The sequence below is a fragment of the Anastrepha ludens genome, chromosome 2, assembly GCF_028408465.1.
Source record: "Anastrepha ludens isolate Willacy chromosome 2, idAnaLude1.1, whole genome shotgun sequence".
Taxonomy (NCBI): Eukaryota; Metazoa; Arthropoda; class Insecta; order Diptera; family Tephritidae; genus Anastrepha; species Anastrepha ludens.
The window spans coordinates 63987700-64004966 of record NC_071498.1 but is presented as its reverse complement, the minus strand read 5'-3'; the positions used below and the strand labels follow the sequence as shown (position 1 = coordinate 64004966).

Below are 17267 nucleotides of genomic sequence, written 5' to 3'. Positions count from 1 at the left end.
TAGTTTTTTTTATAGCCGATTCGAAAAGCAAATTTTACATGGCCCACCCTATATTTGGGCATATTTTAACCAAAAAACAAAGTTTTTTTTTAATTTCTTCAGTGGCCATCCTCTTTTGAAGCTTATTCCGTTCACTATCAGTTTCACAATTTAAATTTTTAAGTACACCGAAATTAAAATTCACTTTCAAGTGCGTAAAAATAAATTTAACAGCTTCCAGTTATTTGACGTTTTATTTTGGGCCCGAGAATGGTTTTTATCGGACATTTTGCACCTTCTCTCATTTGCGCGCGTTCTCTACCTAAAATATATATTTAACATAATACGAAGTGACAGATATTATTTAAGGCTAATTCAAGCAAATAAGATATTGGACTGGATAGCTAAGCTGAGCGTCTGCATTTTTCGGAGGGAACAAAATTTACGACACACCATTCCTCAATATATTCTAATTTATGACATACCATTTCTAAACTAATCAACAGGCAACGGTAATGCAAAGCGCTTGGCACTAAATAATATGCTAAATATATTATGTACTTGTGTGTGTGTGTATCCATGTATGGATGTGTGAAATTATGTGACATCGACGGGTAATACTCACCGCTACGATTTGTTGACTGCCACACTGTCGGTGGCGGCGGCGGGAAACTGAAAATTGTCTGAATCGACGGTTTTACGCCTTTTTTTGTTGTTGTTTTTTACGAGTTTTGCTGTTGCTGCTTTTTATTTTAAGCAGGCGGCGTAAAAATACTTCTTTACTTTGTATTTTATTTTTGTTTTTTTTTTACCAACCCGAGCGCGCGAGGGGGAGAAAAGCGTTGCACTCGACTTGACACGCGTCAATCCGCGTTAGTTAATTAAGCTGCACGGCAAAAGTAAGAACAATTAATGAACGTGGAAATTTAAATTTCCCACTCCTTCTCTTTTTTATTTTTTTTTAATTACTTTGCAGTAATTCGCGCGGATTACAATTTTTTGAATACACTTAGTAACTTTTTTGTGCTTCAGCAATAAATAGCAGATTAAATAGTAAGCATTTTAAAATTACAGGTGAAATTGGCTTGCAATTTTTTCACTTTATTTTTCTCTCTTGAAATTTTATTTTAATAGAAGTATATCAAATTTCACTTTATTTTTATTATTTTTCAATTTTCTGATTTTTTTGTAATTTGTTTTAAAACTTAACACAAATCTTTAATCAGCAGCTAATCGCCTTTAATATTTTTTTGTTTCACTTTTTTAGTTTTGCTTTGCCTTCGAAAAAATAAAAACAAAATCAAAAATTTCATTGAAGACGCAATATTATTGGAAATAAAATATCATTTTCAATATTATTTTGTATAACATTTTTCTATTAGTTTTTTAAGGTGGTTTTTTTTATTTAAATTATTAATATATTATTAGTTTTAAATTTTTTTTTTATAAACATCTCTGCACGGCGATCAAGGTTACTGGGATGTTGCCTTAATAGTTATTTGTCTGCTAGAAATTGCATATTTTTATGCAAACTTACATTATTCAAGTCTCCGGCTTATCTGACAGAGAAGTTGATACCAGTAAGGTCTCGCAGACACAACAATTTCATCGTTCCAAAATTTAATTACCTACCATCATCTAGATTATTTTTCATTAACGCTGTTAAAGTGTGGAACTCATTACCCGACACTGTGAAGGCTGGACTTAATAGATTTAACTTCAAGGCACAAGTCTATAATTACTTTAAAAGTGTTTGATTGCATTAAATTAGGGCATTAAACTTCTCTCTAAATTCTCTAATTACTACTTTTGTTCTTTCTTCTCTAAATCCTTCTTTTCTTTTCCTATTGCTTCTTTTCTTCTTATTATTATAGTTAAGTTAAATATATTGGATTAATTCGTAAATGAACTGGTGTAAAATTTAGATTAAGAAACTTGTATGTTAAAAATATTCCAGTTGCTTATAATATTGTTGAAGTACTATTAAAAGACCTTAGTCTTACTATGTACTATTTATATAAACAAATAAATAAATAAAATTTTTTTTTTAAATGAAAATATTGCATTAAAAAAATAAATAAATAATTGGCGCTTGCACTTCTGTTAGGTGTTTGGCCGAGCTCCTCCCATTTGTGGCGTGCGTCTTTATGTTGTTCCACAAATGGAGGGACCCACAGTTTAAAGCCGTATCCGAAAGGCAGATATATTTTTATTCTCCTCCTAAACTCCTCATAAAGCTTTTTCATGGCAGAAATACACTCGGGTGTTTGCTATTGCTCGCGAAGGGGCTACCACTATTAAAAAAACTTTTTCTATCATTTTGCTGTTTTATCGCTTTATTATTTTTCTTACTTTTTATTTATTTTGCTTTGCTTGTGTGAACAGTTTATTTGACTGCAAAAACATACTGTTTTTTTTTTTTGGAAATGCAAAATTATTAAAAGTAAAAATATATTTTGATTATAATTTTACTTTTCTCTTCTATGCCTATGTTTTATTTGCTTTGAGTTTTTCACACTAACACTTTGTTTGATTGAAAACAATTTTAGCCCAAAAAATATCGGAAAGTTGGCAGGCCTTACAAAAACGAAACCAGCGGAGATTTTTACGATGTTAAATTGCCGTAAATATTCCCAGCGTGAAATAGTAGGCCAGTGTTTCAATTATTTAAAAACAACTGAGAGCTGGAGAACAATTTAAAGCTGAATAAAATAAGTAAACCAAAAACACAAAATATTTTTTTTTTCAGATAAATAATATACTTGTGTTACAACCAGTCTCATTTGGTCGCAAAAAAAAAGGTCAGGAGAATTGCTCAACCTCTCAAAAGCGAATAGCTCTCATGAATACTGCAGAAGTTGTAGAGACGAGGAAGAAGAAGAAACAGTACAACACTTCCGTTGTAATTGTCCAGTTTTAGCTAACAGTAATGTAAGGTTATTAGGAAAACACTATTTTGACTCTCTTACGGAACTATCCAGTGTTGTGATAAAACCTATCCTACGCTTCATAAGAGCGCCTAAATGGTTCCATGATGAATAAACACTGAGGTTCCTCTGTTACACAGTGGTGCCATAACGGACCTGCACCACCATAACCTAACCTAACCTAACCTAACCTACATAACTAAGAAAACCGTCGAAAACATAGGCAGATTATTCTAAAAACTTAAGAAGATGATGTGGTAAAGCAGCCGGAAGTAACGCTGCGACCAGACTTGCGGAGTTTCATTTGAAATGCTGTCGTCCTTTCAAAATGCTGAAGCCTGAAACCATTAAAAATTAAAATAATTTTTTTTATTAAAATCGTATGGTAGGTTTCACTCTCACATGAGTCATCCACACAAATTTTTCAAGACAATACCAATACATTTATACGGAGAAGATCTCATGAAAAATTTAACAGTAACTGTATTGTACAACGTGTGAAGGAACCATCTTGACTCAGCTATGATACGGTCCGTGATCAGCAGTAAGGATACAGCTCGTTAAAGACAGCAAAATGGAAAGGTTAATAGCGGAAATTAAAGAGGGGAACTCATCATTAGACTACAAAATGGTACCGAATGACACATTTATGTTTATACATAAAGATAATTCAGTCACGGAGTTTCAGAAAAGCCTTAAAGCGGCCTGGATACCAGTTTTAATCCAGATTTTTTAAGTAAGGCGAAACTTGAAAAATCTTAAAGAAATAATTAATAAAATATACATAAAACAAAATAGGGACAAGGCAAAAAGAGAGAGAGAGAGATCGGAAGATTTATAATTTTAGCGTCGTGCGTCAATCATAATTAACACTTGTGAAATAGATAGACTTCTGAGAAAACAGACATGCAATGGAGCGCGAAAAGATCAAAATAAAGATTACATCATCAAAATAATTTTTTTATTTAGTAAAAAAGTTATTCAAATACAAAATTTATTAATGATGACTAATTTTGCGCAAAATGTTTCAAATTTTTTATAATTTTCCTTTCAACATTTTTTTCCAAAAAGTTTTTTTTTAACTTTTTTTTAATTTTTTAAATATTGGTAAAAAAGTTATTCAAATACAAGATTTTTTTAATGATGATTGATTTTGTGCATATTGTTTTAAAATTGTTATAATTTTCTTTTCAACATTTTTTTGCAACAATTTTTTTAACTTTTTTGTAATTTTTTAAATATTGGTAAAAAAGTTATTCAAATAAAAGTTTTTTTAATGATGATTGATTTTGTGCAAATTGTTTTAAAAATGTTGTAATTTTCTTTTTGACATTTTTTTCAACAATTTTTTTTTAACTTTTTTTAATTTAGTAAATATTGGTAAAAAAGTTATTCAAATACAAGATTTTTTTTTTTTTTTTTTTTTTTTTGAAGAACACCTCTCATGTGTGTTTCTTATTTTTTTATTCAACGTTTTAAACTTTTTTTATTTTTTACTTTTTTTGTGGAAGAAAAATTAAAATTTGGCTGCACCCCTTATTTGGCTTCTTCTACCATTTGGTGTTTCATGAGCGGAGATTCGAACCTACACACTTACAAATAATATAGTAGTCACCCACCAACCCATTCGGCTACAGCGACTGCTGGAAAGAGGTGTCTTAAACAAAAAAGATACGAAGAAATATAAAACACTTTTTGGGGGAAACAAATTTCAAATTATACAAATATTTGAATTGAGTGGATTAAGTTAAAGAAACTCCCAATTCCTGATTTGCGTTCTATCAACAATCTTAAGAGGGAACAAGTTTAGTTCACTCTACCCGGACTCTACTGTACTAAGTTAAGCATCTAGTAATTATTTATCGGTTTTAGCAAAGTACTGTTGAAAAGTGAAGTTTTGTTTTGAATATTTTTGCACCTTCAAGTCCGAAAGTTATACCACGCGCACTGTTTTTCTTTTATTTATTTTTTAATTTTTGGTTTCTTGAAAATTTCAACCATTTTCATTTTTAACTTTTGCACAATTTCCTCTAAACCGAAACCATATTTTAAATTATTTCACATTTTTGTGAACTTGGTTTTTCATTTAAACGCTCTTTTCTTTCGCTTCTTATCACATTTTCTTAATTTTATAAAAATTTCACTAATACCACCACAGCAGCGCTTCAGAATTTTCGCGAGTTTTCCTGCCTTGCAGTCAAAAGCCAGTTAGAACACAAACTCAGAACGTAATTTTGCCACTAACACTGCTGCCACTTGGTAGTTACTGCGACTATTGATTTTGTGTTAGGTTTCCGCTGCGTTGCGTTGCTTTGCTTTGCGGCGTTTATTCACCGAGGTGTCTTTTTTTATGTTGCTGAATTTTCTGGCACGCGCCGACGAAATTGCTATGTGCCACTGCCACTACTACTGCTACTGCTGCTGCAGCTGCTATTGCTGTTGCCTTTGCTGGTACAGTGCAGCACCGGAAACTAAGTGCAGCGCATTGCAGCACATCTTTCAGTTGGCCCTACGTGCGCACACACACATACGCAGACGCAAAACGCACACCTAAACAAGAATATGCTTTTGTTGGCTGTTAAAAAATCGTTGCAGAGTAAATTTTGCAAACACTTTATGCAATCTTCTGTGAACTTTGCTGCTTTTGGCAATCGTTTTTTCCCTTAACTTGCTAAATTCATCAGAGTTTGACGTTTTCCTTAAACGAACTATCAGCAAGAACTGAAACTTGTAAAACTGGTGCACATTCACAAATATTCACACACCCTATGCGAAGTTAACTAATAATCAAATTTTTCAGCGCAACCAAATTCTCAAACAAGACCAACCGAAAATTAGTCACACTTCGCGGAAAATTTTTAAAATTTTCAACAATTCACAGACCACAGACTTTTTTGTTTTGAAAATATTTTATTTTTTCACAGAAATAATTCTTGTAGTAGCTTCTGTGTGCTGGCTTCGAACAGCTGCAATACATTAGCATTCGCAAATAATGTTCCACTCTTCGTTCGAGAAGACAGAAGACATGACAGGTATGGGAAAATGTCTATTAACTTGCTGGCCTCTCCTCTCTTGCGCGTTGCCAATGCATAGCTACTTGGCATGATGCTTTTTCGTATGGCACTTGGCGCTTTTCCCGCAGCTTATTTTCAGAGTTTTCTCTCGCTCGCTCGCTCGCTCACTCTCTCCCTCGCTTTTTCTCTCGGTCGCATGTTTTTGTTCTCTTTTATTCTTTGTTTCGCTGAACCAAATGTTCGAGTATATAAATAAACTTTTGAGTTCATTTACATTTCAACATTTTACGAATTTTTGCATTTTCACGTTGACGTTATAAAATTTCGTTGCTGAAGCAGCAGAAAATTTCAATAAAAGCTATGCTTGTGAAACTTTATTTCGGCGTACACTGCGTATGCGTGACGCGGAGCAATGCACGTGCCATTGATTACGTATACGTAGGGTAAGCCGGCTAGATTATTCTGTAAATATTGAGTGCAATAGATGACACCAACCATAAGTGCGTGCCAAAAATTGAAGTTAAGAAACGTTACGCGGTAAACTCAGACATTAGGAAACAACTCATCATCACTTCCATTTGAGAAGAAGGGCGTCACGTTTGTGCTACGTCAAGCGGATGCCGCTCATTTACTTCAATGGTGGCATAGCTGAAAAAACCTAAAGGTCGAGAAAAATGGCTTCAAAGTTTCCAGTTTACTATGCATCCCTAAGTAAAAGTAAAGACCTATTTTCATCTAATGAGATACTTAATGGATATTCCCATGCATTTTTTACAGAGCAAAGAAGAAAAGTTTGTGGTAACTACTGCATACTTAGCTAAAAGAAAAACTTTTTTTTATTATGACTCTATTGAAGTTGAAGAACGATATGAGCCAAATAAGTATCATTGAAGTGAAGCATTGTCGTTTGCTTTAAAAATGCGTTTGCTTTCAATGATTGCCTAAATTTGAGGAGAGGCCCCTGTTAGTAAAACAGCGCTTCGCTAATGGTTTTAATGCCATAGAATTGGTGATTTCACTATAAAAGGCAAGGAGAGTCCGAGATAAATGAAATACTACGTAGGTGCAAAATTAGTGGCAACATTCGATGAAAATCCATGTCAAATGCAACAAGAATTATTCCGGCGTGGGATTAATCCACACAGAAAAATTGGATGGCGCACGAATTGAAGCCCAAGGACGGTGAAAAACGTTATTTAACGAACAGAATGTCAGCACTGGTAAATGACGATAACCTAAAGCGAAAATTGTGGTGATTTAGCGCCAGCAAATCAAACATTTAAGGCACGAAATTCGAAACACCCGGTGGGTTCAGCTTGGTATGGTGTACTGAGAGCCCCCGAAACCTGGTAAAATCATTACAGAAACGCGTTACCAGGTAAAACTAATACATGCCAGTTGAATAAATAAATAAATGACGCATACACTTCTGTCAGGTGTTTGGCCGAGCTCCTCTTGATCCAAAAATGGAGTGGCCTACAGTTTTAAGCCGACTCCGAACGGCAGATGTTTTTAATGAGGAGCTTTTTTCATGGCTCAAATACAATCACAAGGACACGTAGACTCGAACCTGTTGAATATGAAAGAAAAAAGGTTACAATACAAAAAAGCATACCTCACTGACGGCTCCAAGATAGAATCGGCAGTCGGAGCAGGACCTTTTTCTAAATCAGTCAATCTATCTACCTCCTTAAAATTGCCGAATACTGCTAGTGTTTTTCAGGCAGAAGTCTTTGCAATCCTGCAGGCATGCAAACTGCTTACGGAACGTGGGCAAGCGCGGGAAATATTAACATTTTTTCCGATAGTTAAGCCGCGATCTAGGCTCTGACGACGCCATGGTGCACATCAAAACTAGTCAACTCTTGTGAGGAGTAGTTCAAATCTCTTGGGTGTGCAGGTAAAATTTCCCTGAGCTGGGTTCCAGGACATAGGAGTATAGAGGGAAATGCAATTACTAATGAGCTTGCCAGGAAGGGAACTCAATTCGTCTCAGAGACGTCCTACCCAATCATCGGCGTCACCCTGACTGGGGAATTGCACAACTTATTTCTCAGGAAAGCGCAGAAGAGATGGAGCTCCATTTCTTCGTGTGCTGTTGCAAAAACTCTTTAGCTCCATACAGTAAACGGAGGATTAAAGAAGTCCTATGAACTCTACGTAATTCAGAACGTCGCTTTAGTGCTACTTCGGAAATGCGAGAGTGGTACTTCATCCATTTCGCCTACCTACAAGAAAGCATGGAAAGCATTAAAGTCCTCTCCCGACGAGCACAAACGAGGCTCCTCAGTATCTTATTATGCCCGTCCTATTGTGCGGCATAGTAACATGAACAGCGAACGCAACTGTTGAGCCAACTCTTGAGTGTTCGTTAGAAAGATTCTGAAATCGATTTATACAGGGTCAGCAACTAAAGCGATCCCCTTCACTACATAATGGCGCACGAATAAATACAACGCGTCAGCTCTAAAAGTCTACGTTGCGGTATCTAAAAGGGTAATCAGATTGAAGGTACTTTTTCGAATAGGGTTTGTTTTTGACAGGTCGTGCGTGACTACTGACAAACTAAATACATACTTTTTTTCCATATTTATTGCCATTTTATCATGGAAAGACTTACGCCTCAACAAAGTTTACAAATCGTAAAATTGTATTACGAAAGTCGACGCTCTGTGAACAGAGTTCAACACGCGCTCGAGCCAATTTATGGTGTTCAGCGATGAGGTGAATAGCTGAATAGTAGCCCGAAACCATTCAAGAACAGTTATTACATCCATAGAAAATAATCGTCTGGTGCGGCCTATCGGCTGGAGGAATCAACGGCAGATATTTCTTCAAAGACGAGGCTGGCGCCAATGTAACAGTGAATGGCGAGCGCTATCGACTTTTTGATGCCGGCTGCCAGAAATTGAAGCCCGATTTGGTTCCAACAAAACAGCATAACCTGGCATACAGCCCATGAACCATGGATTTACTGCGTCGTCGTTTCGATGAGCAATTTATCTCTCATCTCCGACCAATGGTTTGGCCACCAAGATCGAGTGATATCACACCTTTGGACTTTAATTTGTGGTGATATGTAAAGTCTAAATGTTTTGTGGATAAGCCAGCTTCGATTGAGGTATTGGAAGCCAACATTCCTAAAGTCATTCACGACAAACCGACCGAAGTCCTCCAACAAGTCATTCAAAATTTCTGTTTCCGGATGGCCGAATTACGACACGGGATCGACACTTACGATTTTTTGAACTCAGCTAAAATCGCTTAAGAAGTCACTGAGCTGAAAGTTCATCACTACGAGTATGAACAAAATAGTATTAAATGTAACTTGAAGTAAAGGGTTTTCCAATAACAGGTGTTATTTTGAACGGTTTTTTATGGCCGGAATTGGATGGTATTGATCTGGACAACGTTTATTTTCAACAAGATGGTGCTACGTGCCACACAAGCAACGAAACCATTGATCTTTTACGGGAAAAGTTTCCGGACCGTGTTATCTCTCGAAGAGGTGATCACAATTGGCCACTGTGATTTAACACCTTGAGACTTTTTTCTTTGGGGCCACGTAAAAGAGAAGGTCTACGGCAACAGCTCAGGGTCAATTCAAGACCTCAAAGACGGAATTCGTGAGGCTATCGAGGACATAGGGCAGCCACTTTGCAATTCGGTTATGGAAAATTTCGTGAAAAGGATATTGTCCTGTAAGCGTGGTGGTCGTTTGCCTGATGTTATTTTCCTCTATTACCGGCATTACCTACTCCTCCCATTTGTGGTGTGCGTCTTTGGTGTTCTTCCAGAAATGGAGGGAGCTATAGTTTTAAGATGACCCCAAACGGCAGATGGTTTTCTATAAGGAGCTTTCCCATGGCAGAAGGTTTGCCATTGGCTGACGAGAGGCGACCGCTATTAGAAAAGAACTTTTTGTATCATTTGGTGTTGCATGCCAGGAGATTCGAGAAATGATATGATAAGATATGTGAGTTATTATCTTCGCTCTTAGTATTTATTTGAATATTTTACTAGTTAGTACCTGGTAGGCCGATTACAGCCTGTGGTAATTTACTAGACTCGCGGCCTATCAAACAAAATAGAGCTCTTATGATTTTTTAGTAGTCGACTAGTCGAATATTTACTTCATAAGCCAAATGAGAATAGCAGATATCAGGGAATATTCATGAGTTATAAGTTAATATATTAGCCTGAGTCTTATAACACGCAAATTTTGAGTGGAGTCCTGCTCTTAGTAAGAACCGTTCGATTTCAAAAATATAAAAAAGGAATAAATCGGGTAATATCAGAATTCGTTTCCGATCGTATCTGAATACTTCGCTATGAAGCTTAAATGGATACCTGCTCGCAGAGGCTTTGCAGTAAACTGTATCGCTAATTAGCAGGCTATGTTTGGCCTACTACGAGTAAGTTCTCAGCACGCGAAAACACTCACATAGAAGGTCGCGAGGTCTTTCTGCCCACGATAGTGATGGGAATATGAAACAGACACTGTTAGTCAATATAACTTCATGTGCCTTCAGCAGCGGCTGGCTGAAGAATGGCGATGTGAAATCATTTTAGCACTTTCTCTTCAGTTTACCTGTTTTAGGGAGACTAAAACTGAAGGAGGCTAAGATCTTTAGCTGAAATTTTACGACTCGAAGTAATTCCAGTCTCACGACATGCATACCTCGCGGATAGTGCCCCTTAAGAACACTCACGAAATTTGAGAGCTGAGGTGTGGTCATCCTTAGAATATCCCTCCAGAAGTAGCCAGAAGGATTTCGTGACCTTATAAGTTTGTGTACTTGCCCAGTGCTCGCTGAGTTTACGCGAAGCCCATCGTTCCAGGATAGAGCACAGGTTGTCGTGCGCCTCGCAGTTTCCCCCAATGGCGCTATGACCCAGACCCAGATACCCAGATTAGCTTTATGGCAAAGAATTCGGATGCAATCGAAAGTGCAACCAGGCATTCCCTGACCAGTTTCGAGTGCACCGTAATTGAGTCTAGGGCCTTAATTGCCGCTTGGCTAACGGAGTAAATATTTACTTTCTTAACAGTTATTACGCAAATGAGTAGCCAATCAGCTGCTTCATCATTAAATCATTATATTTGCAGCGTTCTTGGCTTTTGTTCACATGCAATAAATTTCGCTAAATTAATTAAGTACACTTTCAATTGAAAAATTAATCACATACATACATTTCAGTCACCACATTGCCTTCGCACAAAATTTCAAACACATTCAATAAAACAATCATTGCGCCCGTTCGAAAGAATATACCAACGAAAGCTTTCTTCTCGAAAATGTCTTGCGCACATTTCTGCCATTGTTTTGTTTTTGTTATTTTTTTTTTTTGTTTGGCCTTTTGTCACACGTTACACAAATTTTATAGAGAGTTGCCAAAAATGCTACGAATTCATCAATTTGAGGGTGAAAATCGAAGAGCATACGCCCGCATTAGCGCATCATTCAAGCCTCAAAGTATGCTCCGTCGAAGAAAAATAACGGTTAACCATTAAATGTGGTGTATGAGAGAGAGAGACAGAGAGAAAGAGTAACCGAACAGCGAGTTGTGCTATAGAGCGAAATTGAGAGCGCGCTGGCGCAAAAAAGCATGTGTGCACAGAAAAGCCGCTATAGCCAGCAGAAAACAAATAACAATAACAAAGCGAAAATGCAAAAATTAATGTATGTATGTATGTGTACTCGTTTGTACGTACATATAACTAAAATACAAAATACAGCATAAAGTGTTTGCATTTGACTCACTGGTTGTCAGCTGTATGTAGGTGTAACTATGTGACTGAGGTAAAAACACGTGAGCGCGCTTTGGTGATAGAAAGCGACTAGCGGTTAGAAGCCGACATGGGGTATGCGTGCGAAAGTGGGAAAGCTGGGTGGCGAAAGAATGCATTTTGCACCACATTGTTGCATTGGTTGGTTATTTACTAAAATGGCGTAATTTTTGTTCGTTCATTGGCATGTTTCGACATGTGTAGCAATAAAAACAAATAATGATTTTATTAATTGGAAACAGCTAGCTGAGATCACTTGCACACGCTTAGAACACCTATGTCTTAATCATGTTGTCGATTCCAGGTATTTCAAATGACATGAGGGGAGGTCAAAAATTACACAGGATGCGGGGATTGGAGACTCCTTGGCGACTTTGTATAATTATGCGCGTTTATTATACTAGTTTTTCAGTCATTTGAGGTTCATTAACCTTCTAAAAATGGCAGAATAAGTAAGATAAATGCAAATAATCAACTATGGATAATATTTAGTTTCGTGAAGTGATTAAGTTCCTCTTTACGCCAGGAAAACTACCACCAATCCTTATGACACAGATATCACCTGTTTACGAGAACTTTTGCGCAAGAAAACCGGGAGTTTATAAGTGGTAATAGTATATTTAAGCGATTAACCCCTGCGTTGGACACCTTTTTGAAAACATTCGATTGGACACCCAAGTCTGACCTTTTTTCCGTCCTTTTCGAGGATCCTTTTAAAAAGGTTACATCCATAAATCGATAGAAAATTAAATTTTTACCTGAAAGCTCAAGTCGTTAGCTATAAAAAAATTATGTTAAATTCACGCCCAAAGTCGAAAAGCCTGTCTGAACAGAATCTGGTGTCCAATGAAGGGTTAAAGTGGCATTCTAGGATATTATCGATAAAGTCGAAAAACTTTCCTTTTGAAAAAGGAAAGTAAGTCCTGTTGATATCATTTTCAAACAATTTGAACGTAATCTATAATGATTTTAGTATGTCTGCTCACAGAATGCTCACACCTCCTCCGAATCAGCAACGCCTCTGGTGTTCGCGGTAGTTTTCAAAACTGTATAGCGCGAATAGGGCTAAATATATGAAAAAAATTTTTAATGGAGGCGAGTCTTTCTAAGCACCACGAAGACTTTTAGGCGTCAGTATTGACTAGAAAGTTGTTGGCTATTCTTTCTTGGCATTGTTTATAAAGAAAAATGTGAAAATTACGGTAAAATACTGCGCTATAAAGTATCTGTGGAATGAATTACGAACGATAAGAAAAAAAAACTTTGATTATCAATAACTAGTAAGGTTGTCAAAAAATTGAGTTTGAGGGCAAGTTTTTAAAGATATTTTTATTTATTTCACATTTGATAAGCTCTCCTTTATTCTTCAACAAATCACTTATTCCTTTAGGCGTACAATTCTTCCTTCTTTACAATTTCTCAAAATTCGTTATGTTTTTCCCACATATTTTTATTGCTTTCTTTAGCGTATTTAGTCGACTAAAGACTGCCTCGTCTGAACGAGGCGAGGTACACCGCCTTCCATGAAAATGTGTAAGTTGTTGTCTGAATGATGTGCCATGAAATTATGCTATAGTACCAGTACATTGCTTAGCACCGCAATCTACGGGCCCAGGCGAATTTTTTCCTCATTGAAATGCACTGGGCCAGGTTCTTCACTGAAAATATAATTCCAAATCACTAAAGAAGATGGATTTTAGAGTATGTCGCATATATCCAGGCGTTTTGTATGGATGCCAGGCTTGGAACATGACAAAGTGCGACATACCGTCCCCAACACTGATCTCTGGAGTATGAGGAAGCAGGTTCCTGTTCATCTCGAAATTCGACAACGAAAATGGAAATGGATTGGGCTTACACTTCAGAAGACTCATGGAGTTATTGCAAAACCTGTCTTAGACTGGTGTCTATAAGCAAGTCGCAGACGCGGAAGAACATCGCACACGTGTAGGCGACTAGTTGAAGTAGAAACGCTACAAGCAGGCCGTTCATGGAGACAAATCAAATTTATTGCGTTAAATAAACCTAACTTTAACTTGTTTGTTAAGGCCCTTTGTTCGTCCTCGGAACAACGGGAAATATTTATATATAGAGAACATAAATAATACCTAACCATTTCCCTTTTTCAGTTGAACCCACAATAAGCCTTCTTCGCATTTAATCTTCCAGTATCATTTTTCGAGCCACAAACTCAAAACTCTTTTATGGCAGCGAGGCATGGGTAGTTGCCCTAACTATCAAAACCAAGCGCAAACTGAACAGCGGCACTCAGAGTTGATTCAGCCTACCGCACTGGCTCAGGCGCTGCAGTCTTTGTGATTAGCGGGGATATGCCCGTCGACCTCATCGCCCAGGTACGAATGGACGCGTGGGAGAAGAAGAAACACGTGAAATGCTTGAACGCGAGGGCAGCTAGAATGCGGTTAAAAGATGTATTGAAGACGTATTCCAAAAAAATTAGATAAATCTCGACACAGCACAACAAAGCGAAGCCTCATACAGAGGGACATAAGAAGACGAGCATGAAGTGGGCTACAAATATGGTACATCCAGACGTGGGTGAATAGGAGGAGGTATTGTTTTAGTGGGCACACCACTCAACACTCAACTCAGTAGACGAGGGTAGCTCTAAGTGCGACGGCATTTTGAACCCTACCTCACAAGCCAAAAATCAAAAAAAAAAAAAAAAATTTAATATTTATAAGAAACTCTTATCTGTCGTATTTCTTTGAATAAAATCTTAAAATTGTACATTCAGAAAACCAAAAGGGTGTCATTAAAGTCATATAGTAAAAAGGAAAACTGGTCTCGAAACGTGCTTTTTCTTGCATACCCTTCTTGCAGGCCCTTCACAAGAATCATGATGCGATATCCTACACAACAGTGAGTTCGCATAACTTCGCTATAGTTCAGATTTAACTTATTAGGTTATTATTTTCTGCTTACCGAAATAAAACAGTGCTTCGAGCAGTGAAACCGCCTGTGTTTAACTACTTTGATAGAAGAAAGGTTGAATAAAGTTCTTGAAAGAAACTGTGTTAGCTCAAATGATCATCGTTGATCGATCATTGTGCACCCACGCTAGGTCCGAGCGGAATTTTTCCCATTCAAATTCCCTCAAGGGATGAGCGGGCGTGGTGCAACTTTTGGAGGCAAGGCATGGCAAACATATTCACGGATGGCTCGAAGTTGGACGGAAGAGTAGATGGGGTAGTATTCTGCGAAGAGCTCCCCAGCAACCTCTAATTTAGACTTCCGAACCACTGCAGTGTTTTCCAAGCCGAGGTAGCCGCAATTAAGAAGTGGACTGGCAATAAGGGCCTTGGGCTCGTTGTTTGTGCATTCGAAATTAGTCGGGGAATGCCTGGCTTCACTCTCGATTGCATCCGAATACTTTGATAGCAGTCTCATTTGGGTTTCCAGTCACAGCGGCATAGAGGGAAACTGCTGGGCTGATGAGTTGGCTAGACAGGGAACCCAGGAGACAGTTTCATCGTAAAATGAGAGAAATGGGGTTCTTTTGAGAATCTGTGGCCTGCTGCTGAAAAAATGCGTCTCGCGTCAACTCAGCGTGCGCTGAGTAGATCGGGGGCGGTCGTGGGAGCTTCTAAGGCTAATAAGGCCACAGCTCTCGAATTTGATGGGTATCCTTACCGGATATTGTCCGCTAGGTGTCCATGCGGTCAGACTCGGGTAAAGATTTAGACATCTGGGCTCTCATTTGTTCGCTATACCTGCGAATACGGCGGGCTTAAATATCATACATCTGGCGAAGATCATCAGCAGCTTGAAGCGGCTAATTACGAATGTAAATTAGCCACAGTCAATGACGTCGTAAGTGGTCGTAAGTGCATGGTCATGCTCCTTTAATTCAAAGCTCCGTCTTCTCTTCCCTTCTCCTTTCCCCTGTACGGTGTAATAACGGACGATTTTTGAATATTTGTTCAAGTGAGCCCTCGCAAAGGCAGCCATTTATGCTAATCTAGCCTAGCTCAAAATAACTAGCTTATATAAGATCCAGATCGTGGAGGATCCAGCTGTGATCCGACAAAGTCGTTTTATTGGAGACCCTCCAGTTGTCCACACCCTTCTGAACTGTTTGCAGACAGTAAAGTAGCATCAATCATGTCCGCCAATCACCTGAAGTACTCCGTACTGGGAAAGGTAAAGGTGGGAGTATTACCCCTATCTCCCATATCACCTACTGACCAGTTAAGTTAGTGTTAATTTCACACCTCTTCCTCTTCATTTCGCGCACTTTTTGATCTCCCCTCGTATGTGCATACATAGGTTTGAACGCGACTAAAGTATGTACTCGCACTGAAGCGCAAGGCAGAGGGCGCGCGTTCAACACAACATTCATCAACTGCTTCATTTTGCGCTTGTGGCTTGTGGCACGTGAGTCATCCTTGCAGGCGGCAAGCTAACTAGCATGTTGCATGACTGACGTTCATTCGATGATGTACCTACACACGTTACAAGTTATCGCATATGCACACATACATATATAGAGACATATTTACGTTACGAGTTGTTATGCACAATTTGATGCAAGCGAGCGCAAAATGGTTTTGCGCGACCACAAGTAGTGAAACCAGTATGCAATAGTTGGCATAAGCGTACATACATACATGCATTTGTACACTTGAGGTCACATAATTAAGTCACTTCATGTTTTTAACACTTTCGGAAAATTTTTCATGGTATATTTTTTTTGCTATTTTTTATAAAAACGTGGTATTATATTAGTTTGGATAAAAATAAATGCATTATTTTCTCCGTAGATGGTTGCAGTGATCGATATCTCGTAAAGTATTGATCAAACAATTTAAAGTTGTTACTCGTTATCGAAAATGTCGACAAAATCACAGAAATAATCGAAGTTCGCCGCCATGTTAGTAGTCGTAGCATCGCCCAGGAGCTAAAGATCGACCATAAAACAGTTTTAAGCCCTTTACGCAAAGCTGGCTGTTTGGGTGCCACACCAATAAACAACAAAAAAACACAATGGATCAAATTTTCAGCTGCGAAGCTTTGGCCAAACTGAATGAAATCCACCCATTCCTTAAACGGATGGTGAGTGGGAATGTGAAATGGGCGGCTGTGTGAAAACGATCGTGGTCAACGGGTGATGAAGCAGCTCAAACGGTGGTCAAACCAGGACTAACGGTCCCATTGTTTATTGAGTGCGTGGGACTTGAAAGGCAACATTGATTATGAATTGCTTCCGTATGGCCAAACACTAAATTCACATTTCTATTGTCAACAACTGGCCCATTTGAAGCTAGCGATTGGCCAGAAACGGCCAGAATTTGCAAACAGAAGAGGTGTTGTGTTCGATCAGAACAACGCAAAGCCACATACGTCTGTAGTGACTTGCCAAAAACTCTGGGAGCTTAGTTGGGAAGTTTTAATGCATACACCAAATAGTACGGACCTGACCCCAGGCGATTACCACCTTTTTCTCTCATTGCAAAACTTCCTAAGTGATGAGAAATTGGTATCAAGAGAAGATTGTGGAAATTGATTTCTAGAGGTTTTCGCCAATAAGGACCA

General features: G+C 38.0%; 1 long non-coding RNA gene across 1 annotated transcript; it reads right to left on the bottom strand.

Moving 5' to 3' along the window:
* Positions 1-707: 707 nt before the first annotated feature.
* Positions 708-7068, bottom strand: LOC128871636 (uncharacterized). The gene is made up of 2 exons (XR_008456053.1): positions 1517-7068; positions 708-1257 (listed from the first exon to the last, which is right to left on the bottom strand). It is a non-coding gene; the product is annotated as an uncharacterized LOC128871636 (long non-coding RNA).
* Positions 7069-17267: the final 10199 nt, after the last annotated feature.